Here is a 6,058-nt window from a genome sequence, read left to right as displayed (position 1 = left end):
AGTTCAACTCCCCCTCCCATTCAGAATCCGACCTTTCTGTCCTGGGCCTCCTCCATGGCCAGAGTGAGTCCTATTACAAATTGGAGGAGCAGCACCTCATATTTTACTTGGGTAGTTTACACCCCAGCAGTATGAACATTGATCTCCAATTTCAGATAGTCCTTGCTTTCTCCCTCCTTCCCCTCCCCTTTCCAACTCTCCCACAATCTCCTGTCTCCGCCTCTTCCTTTTTTTCTCCTGCCCCCACCCCCAACATCAGTCTGAAGAAGGGTCTCGAACCTAAACGTCACCTATTCCTTCGCTCCATAGATGCTGCCTCACCCGCTGTGTTTCTCCAGCTTTTTTGTCTACCTCCGGCAATAGAGAAGTACTTTGTTAAATCAGTAACAGCAAAGATAACACATCGAGACTGAGACTTTGAGATTGAAAGTTACTGGGGTATTTGATTATGAAGTCCAAATTTTCCTTTGTTCAATTAGTTTAGTGGGCTTTATAGGGCTCTGACAGCCATCTTTCCACTAAATAATATTTGAAGGTTGTAAAGTGAAACTGCGCAAACATGATTATGGATATTGAATTTTAATGGTGGGAAAATGTTATTCATCCTTTGTTCGGTCAGTGGGGGCACTGCGAGACGGCTGACCTGCCAGCAGCGTCTTTGTTATTTCGACATTTTTTGATTTTTTTAGTGTGTCCAAATGTTTGTTTTAGTGTCTCTCGTAATGACTTGTGTGGGGGGTGGTGATTGGGGAAGGGGGGGGAAACTGCTTTTGGTTGCCTCTTCGACGGAGAGGTGACTTTTTCCATGTCGCCACCCTCGCAGCCTAACAGCATGGATTGGAGCAGCCTTTCCCGTAGTCGGGCCCGGAGTTTCAGCAGCGGGCGCAGCGTGGACTTTTCATCGCGGAGCTGGCGAGCCCTTGCCGGGGGTCACCAGAAGGGAGTGCTCCGATCACTGGCCATCTTATACTTTGCAGTTGACACATAGCACATTACCTCTGTTCTCATCCTTGTTGAATTCAGATGCCTTGTCAACATTTCTTCAGCAAACTTAGTGCATGCTAAGTTAAGAGGGAAATAACATGCTTTATGTATCAGCTGCTAACCTGCCCTAGACCTACCAATCAGGTATGTGTACACTCCACCAATACATTTTCTATAAAACATGAGAAACAGATTGAATGATAATTGCAAATAAAACAAATAGAATCAAGAGTCATTGACCAGGCAGCTTTAATGTGTCTTTGCTGGTACTAAAATACCACATAATGAGTCAATATACTTAACATAATAGCCATTTATGCTACAATATAAAAGCCTTGACATTTAACCACGTTAGTCATCTTTTATTGCCTGACATTCTATTCACTTCCTTAATGACTTTCATCACTTAATTAATGTTACAAAACCACAGGGCATTAATTTTTAAATGCTAACGTAGCACTGAATGAGCAATGAACACTTGCTGTGTCAGTATAATTGAACAATTATAACATATGAACATGCAAATGCTGCAAAATACAGGATATGGAAGTAAATTGTATTCGAATGTCAAGGAGTGGTTCTATTCTGAAGCTCCATTATCTTGTTGCCTTGATGTTATAATGGTAAGCTCATCATTTACCATATGACTATTACCTTAAACTTGATAAAACTGAAAAATAATTATTTTACATATGACTTCAAAAAGAAACAGCTTAAAGCCAATAATTTGATTATTTTACTTTGTCTGCCATTTATTTTTATATGGCTTCTCAGAACCCATATTTAATAATTGACTGTTTTTCTAATAAGTGGAAGATTCAACAGAATAATTGTTCTTTTTTGAACGCTGCTGTATAGATCTTAGTTATATCAATATCTGCTAATTACAAACTACATAGTTAAAGGGGCTGAATGTAATGGAACCATGTTTGCTGATGAAGCAAAGATGAAAGGGAAGGTTAGTTCGGAAGAAGACACAAAGAATCTGCAATAGGAGAATTGCGTGAGCAATAATAAAATATGTGTACTATTATGTGGAGAAATATGGTTAGGAAGAATGAATTACCTGAACAGTGTGTGACCAGAGAACTGTGTCTCCTTGTACAATAAACCCAGAAAGTTAGTATGCAAGTTAGTATGCAAGAAGGGAAGTGGAATGATGTTCCTTATGGCAATTGTGTAGCATAATGAAAACTTGTTAAAATGGTGCAAAGCTTTCTGTGAACACTAAACCAGTAGAGTGCATGGTTCTGGTCTCATTTTAGGAAGGACATATTTGCCTAGAAGATGGGGAAACAAGGGCACAATTATTCCAAGGATGAGATGCCCATTGAGCAGAGACTTTGCAGAAAGGGTTTATTCTCCTCCATCTATCTCCAAATCAGGGGATATGTTCTTGACAAACATCCATTATAATCCTATGGACTCCAACAGCTATCTCAACTGGACCTCCCTTTACCCTGCTTCTGTTTTCCGGCTCCCAGCGTCTCCATCATACCTATTCCAATAATGATAATCATCATGTCAGAAACTGTCTTTTTCTTCAATAATTGCTTTCCTTATGCCCCTGCCCCACTTAGGAAACCTGAACGGCCATTTGGTCGAAGCCAGTGGAGTGGGGTCGCTATTTACTTACAGGCAGTCGAAGGCAATCTCCTTCGCTGACCAGCCATTTTGATTGGCTCATTGGAGTTTTCAGCAAACTTTGGTTTTCAGGACCTAGAAGATCCTGCCTGCTAACTTTATTAAACTTCTTAAAACTGTCTCCACTCCTTCTCCCCCAAGATCACCAGAGGTTTCCGTTCAGGTTTCCTAAGTGGGACAGGGGCATTACAAAACAACTGACTAGGGCCATGTTTGAGACTGCTCCATGCCCTGCACTACTGCTCCCACTCCCTCTTCTTGCATCCAAGGAAAGGATAGGATTTATTTTGCCTACTCCTTCCATTCCACCAGCCAGTATATTGATTGGACTATGCACCGTAATATCTACCACATTCAATGAGATGCCACCACCAGAAACATTTTACTTGCCTCTTCCTTTTCAGCATACTGAAGGGAACTTTCCTATATCAATCTTTAGGTTCATTCTTCCACCTCTGGCCAACATCTACTCTCCCCACATCACAACCCAATGAGAACCACAAGCGATACAATATTTATCTTTTCACCTCTTTTCTACCCATTGTTCACTGACTCAAATATTCGTTCCAGAGAAGCATCACGTCGCTTAACATAGAGCATAGAACAGTACAATCCATAAGCCCCCAATGATCATGTTGAACATGATATCAAGTTAAACCAATGTCTTCTACCTGCACGTGATTGATAGCCCTTTATTCTATGCAGATCCAGATGCCTATCTAAAAGCCTCTTAAATGCCATTATTGTATTTGACTCCACCACCACCCCTTGCAAAACGTTCCAGTTACCTCCTATCCTCTGTGTAAAAAAGAAATTGCCCTGCACATGTCCTTTAAACTTTGACCGTCTCACCTTAAAGCCATGCCCTTCTCTCTTTGACACTTCTAGCCTGGGTAAGAGATTCTGACTGTCTACCCTATCAATGCCTCAAAATTTAATACACTTCTATCAGGTCTCCCCACAGCTTCTGATGCTCCAGAGAAAACAATTACGTACCTCTTACTATTGGGTATGCTGTATTGGGCACTCATGATGCAATAAATTCTACAGTGAGAAAAACATAGATTGGATGTTTTCTAGACTATCACTAGGGATATTTAATCTGTAGTGATGACTCCGCCACTTCAATTCCACCACCCACTTTAATGCTGAACTCCATTTCTTTGGCATTTTGTGCCATTTCAAATAAGCCCTATATAAGTTTGAGGAACATCTTGCCTTCTCACTTGGGACATTATAGTTCGTGGGAAATAAGGAATTTCAGAAAAAAACAGCCTTTCCAGTGTGTATCAGGCTGTCATTCCTAATGAAATGTGGTTGATATGAATAAAGACAGTTTCACATCAACAGACATTTCAGTTCCCTTCTCTACAGATGTCTGATCTGCTGAATATTTCCATCATTCGCTGTTTTTATTTCCGATTTTCAGCATCTGCCGTTAGGGCGACATGGTCGTGCAGTGGTAGAGTTGCTGCCTTACAGCGCTTGCAGCGCCAGAGACCCGGATTCAATCCTGACTACGGGCACTGTCTGTACGGAGTTTGTATGTTCTCCCCGTGACCACGTGGGTTTTCTCCGTGTTCTAAAAATGTACAGGTTTGTTGGTTAATTGGCTTGGTATGAGTGTAAATTGTCCCTAGTGTGTGTAGGATAGTGTTAATGTGCAGGGATCACTGGTTAGTTCAGACTCGGTGTGCTGAAGGCCCTGTTTCCGTGCTGTATCTCTAAACTAAACTAAACTAAATGACAGTCCCTGCATTCTTGCTTCCCCCTTCCTATATTTTTCTCTCTATCCATATTAATTCATTTTGCATTTGTATTGGCTCTAATCAACTCATCTGAGATGACCGAGTCTTCATTATCCTCTCTCAGCTGGTACCATTACCAATTGCTGCATTCATCCCTGTGCTTCCATGTAATTTAAATATATGCAATTTCCAAGTGATGTCCAGTCTGATTAAAATATTAGCAAACTGAAACATTTTCTCTTTTCACTCTCCACCGATTTTCTTTGAACCATTTCAGTATTTTCAGCATTTTGCATTTTCACTTCTACTTTCTCTGCAGATTAGAAGGAGAAATCATTTCATTGAAATATTTGGATTGTTTAAGAGTCTGAGGAGACTTGACAAGCAGATGTGGTGATGATGCCTTTTCCTTCTGCCTAGCATAATATTTAGCAACTTATTGAATCAAATTTTCATGGCAAACAATTATAATTGAATGGATGAGGAACAGATCAAATAACATATAGCAATCCAGGATGGAAATTATCTATTAGCATTTCCAGAATCTCTGCAATCTATTATTATTAGTCAACATTAAATGCATACAGGGACAGCAATAAAGTAATCCAATTTATTGTAAGTCTTGTTTTGGAAAACTTTTTCCAGTGATCATTTTGATTAATTTATCAACCTAAAAACTGTGCCAATGAGGAAAATGTTTGCAATTAACAAGGGAGTCAGATTTTCTGCATATGATGTATCTGTAACAATGCATTCTGACAAAAGCTTTGGCATCTCTGGGAAATCTGGGAATTTCAGATATGAATCTTTCTTGTGCTCTGTGAAATTTGTATTCTGAACAAATGCAGAATTTAAAGGAAAGAAATGAAGAAAGAAAATGAAGTTCTTTCTTTCATTTCTGATGTTACATTTATAATACTCGCAACTTGCATCACAGGAGAATTTGCTGATCAGCAACAGAAAGGTTGGTCGGGGGGAGTTCCCCTCGCCACAGGTACCATGTAATCCCGTGCTACCTGCTCCATGGTCGGATAGCCGGCGACTAAACTGTCTCCCCCACCTGGCTTTCTCAGTGAGGAAGGGGCTGTGGACCCCCAGCAGGACCAAAATCAAGACCTGTCAAAGGGCGGATGAGCTCCTAGCGAGCCAACGGCCATCCACACTTCAGTAGGTTGCGATCACTGTCGTACATAGCATTGAAAGGCACCGTGCCCATTGAAGTTTTCAAACGATGATGAAGATGATGATGAACAGAAAAAAGATTTTCACCACTAATCTGAAAAATACTTGTCCATAAAATATTTGCAAGCTCCGTGATGTGGATTTCCCCCCTTTCCAGTGTGAACTGGGTCAGGCAATCACAGTAGGATGTCCAACAACAACAATGTCATGAAAGATAGATGCAAAATGCTGGAGTAACTCAGCGGGACAGGCAGCATCTCTGGAGAAAAGGAATGGGTGACGTTTCGGGTTGAGACGCTTCTTCATACTGCAATAATGTAATCAAATTCCTAAGCAAACAATCAATTTGAACACATCTGAACACCATCAAACAATGAAGTATGAGGCGATCTGAAGAAAATTTCCGACCCGAAACATTGCCTGGCCATTTCCCGCCACAAATGCTGCCTGACATGCTGCCTTCCTCCAACATCTTTCTTGCTCAAGATTCCAACATCTGC

This window comes from Amblyraja radiata, chromosome 7 (genome assembly GCF_010909765.2).
Source record: "Amblyraja radiata isolate CabotCenter1 chromosome 7, sAmbRad1.1.pri, whole genome shotgun sequence".
In the NCBI taxonomy this organism is placed as follows: Eukaryota; Metazoa; Chordata; class Chondrichthyes; order Rajiformes; family Rajidae; genus Amblyraja; species Amblyraja radiata.
Note: the sequence above shows the minus strand (reverse complement) of the source record.